Source organism: Chinchilla lanigera, unplaced genomic scaffold (assembly GCF_000276665.1).
Source record: "Chinchilla lanigera isolate Chin_1 unplaced genomic scaffold, ChiLan1.0 scaffold00031, whole genome shotgun sequence".
NCBI classification, from domain to species: Eukaryota; Metazoa; Chordata; class Mammalia; order Rodentia; family Chinchillidae; genus Chinchilla; species Chinchilla lanigera.
Window position 1 is genome coordinate 14412174 of NW_004955432.1, and position 2778 is coordinate 14414951.

Here is a 2778-nt window from a genome sequence, read left to right on the forward strand (position 1 = left end):
AGGATCACCCTGAGTTCACAGCCAGCCTGAGCTACATAGCAAGTTCAAGACCAGCCTAAACTATCTCGGGAAATCCTGTCTCAAAAATAATAATAAAATGCAGGCTGAGAAGCGTACAATGTGAACTTTCTGTCATAGTCATTTTTTTCATTGCTGGGACAAAATACCCAGAGAAGGAGGAGAGGTTTACTTCAGCTCACAGTTTGTAGAAGTTGCCAGTCAGCTGGCTCCAAGGCTGGGTGGCGTGGTAGAGCGGCATTGCAGAGGAGAAATCGTTCATGGCAAAGGAGGCAGGGAAGCAGCAAGCCGCCCTTTTCCTTTAATCACATCCAAGCCACAAGCTTTTTGGTGGTGGTAGCTACACACAGGTTGGGGCTTCCCATTACCATGCCCAGAATTATGCTAAACCAATCAGTGGACTAATTTAGTACCACACATCCTGAATCTCAGTATCGCGCACACCTCACATTCAGCCAGCTCTGAAAGGCCTCACCTCTGAGCACAGGAGACTTTAGGACATCTACACATAAGCTGCAACACTTTCTTTAGTTTTAGGATTGTTTTTCAGTGCTGTTCTACCTCCTTTCCTCCATTTGAATATATTAGAGCCCCTCCAGGGAAAGGTTACTAGAAGACTGGTGATTAGAGAAAATGGGCATAAAACACTTAGCTCTACTGAAAGGTGTAGCTGTAGTCTTTATTAATTTCCCTAGGGCATGGTGAGAGCAGTCTGGTGTTCAAGCGGGTCCTTTGAAGATTCCCTATCACTGATGCATTTCTCACCTGACACTCTTTAAATGCAAGTGGCACCTTGTCTGAGTGTCAGCTTGTAAGTTTTCACTCAGCTCCAGGTCCTAGAGAGAAAGAGTACCTCCATTGTTGGATTCCATTGCAGACTGCCGCCACACTCCCCCAACAACAAAGCAGTCCATTTGGATGGGGTCCTGTAGCTCACAGAACCCACCAGACAGACTGTGGGAGAACAGGGCATTCTGAGATGACCAGTTCTCCTCCTGATGCTGCCAGACAGGGCCAGTGCCTTACGCAGTCTCCTGGCTTTCGCCTTTCAGACAGCTGATAGTTCAGTGACCCTCAAACCTCCAGGGACAGCAAAAGCTCTAACTCTCAAACTTTCCCAATGTGGTTTCTCTGAGCCCCTCTTTTTAGCTTAGCATGAGGAAGAACCATCCCCCTGTGCAACCCTGTTTTGGGGAACACAGTAATACCTTTCCACAAAGAAACCCTTCCAGCAGGCTCTTCCGCCTTCCCATGATTCCTCATCTTCTACGTCAGAATACGGAGCAGGGTGATGGGCTAATGCTGGAATCACAATCTGGCCACACAACCTGCACAGGTGATCACCACCTGGCTTAAAATTTGGGCGTAGTTGGCTCTTACTGTTTTACTCTTGAGACTTGGGCTTCTGCTGAAGTTTTAAGATAAAAAGAAAAACCAATTTCAATACTTCGTTACAAGGTACTGTCAATTCTAAGGTGCCATCTTTTAAAAGTGACAAGGTGGGGAGAAGCAGTAGTAGCATGCCATGTGTCCATCTGACAAAGAGACATTTCTCCACCTCAGGATCTCCAAGGCTGAGGGGGAAGCGTGTGCCTTGAAAGATAGTAAATGGACATTACTCAAATTTCTCTATTTCTTTCCATCTTCACAGTCCCTGTTTTTCTTCAAATGTCATTATCTCTTGCCTGTGGGGACATAGCTCTCTAGTTAGCAATCTGAACATCTGCTTCGCCCTTTCTCTGTTCTCACCAAATATATTACTGTATTGCTTTCTTAAAGCAGCAGAAATGAATTACTACAAACTTCATGGCTTAAAACAACAAATTCCATTTCTACCATTTTGGAAGCCAGAAGTCCCCGATGAAGGTGTTGGTCCAGCTGATCCCCTCAGCAGGCTCTGAGGGAGAATCCGTTCCAGGCCTCTCCCATGTGTGCCGTGGCTCTGCGACCTTTATATTCTCTGTTTTGTTTGCATCACAGCAATATACGTCTTCATCTTCACTCTGTGTATCTCTTTGTGTCTCAGATCTCCACCTCTGTCTTGTAAGAGCATCAGTCATTGGATTTAGACCAACCCTAAATTAAAAATGATCTCCTCTGGAGATCTTCAATTTAATTATGCCTGCAAAGATCCCATTTTTAAATAAGAGCACATTCACAAGCTCTGGGGGTTAGGACATGAATATATCTTGGGGAGGGATCACCATGGAAACCATCACCATCGAAAAGAGCCTCTCCCAAGCATCCTCCTTCTCTTGCACTCAGCAAAACCATCTGCCTTCCAAACAGAAAGGCCGAGAATGCCTCTGAAAGGTCCAGATCCACACTGATGGGCCGAATGTTTTTTCTTGCACAGGTGTAGTAAGTAGGAATGGGGACTGGCCAGTGTGCAGTGTCAGGGGGAAGAGCCCCAGGGAGCTAAGCAGAGGCAGACTAGGCAGAGCAGAAAGTCTCCAGCAGGCAACTGTCCCCCAACTAAGCATTCTTTGTAAAGTGACATGCCCCAATGCCCTGGTAACTGCCCGGAGCATACACCCATGTGTCACACAAAGCCCTGTGAGGGGCCCTGAATTGGAAGTAGGGCTCTATAACACCTGTGGTGTGATGTCAGCATGAGGAAAAAGCTTAGCCTCCTTGGCCTAAGGTGAAACCCACACTCCGCATACCTTGATAGATGTCCCAAAGCCATCTCTTCCCTCGACTCTGGGCCTTCAATACATTCTGCACGATTTCCCCACAGTGGCCTTGCTGGAAATCAAA

At 46.7% G+C, this 2778-nt stretch overlaps 1 long non-coding RNA gene across 1 annotated transcript; it reads right to left on the reverse strand.

Annotated features, from left to right (window-relative positions):
• Window positions 1-692: 692 nt before the first annotated feature.
• On the reverse strand, window positions 693-1936 carry LOC102025611. The gene is made up of 3 exons (XR_261527.1): window positions 1855-1936; window positions 1227-1426; window positions 693-854 (listed from the first exon to the last, which is right to left on the reverse strand). It is a non-coding gene; the product is annotated as an uncharacterized LOC102025611 (long non-coding RNA).
• Window positions 1937-2778: the final 842 nt, after the last annotated feature.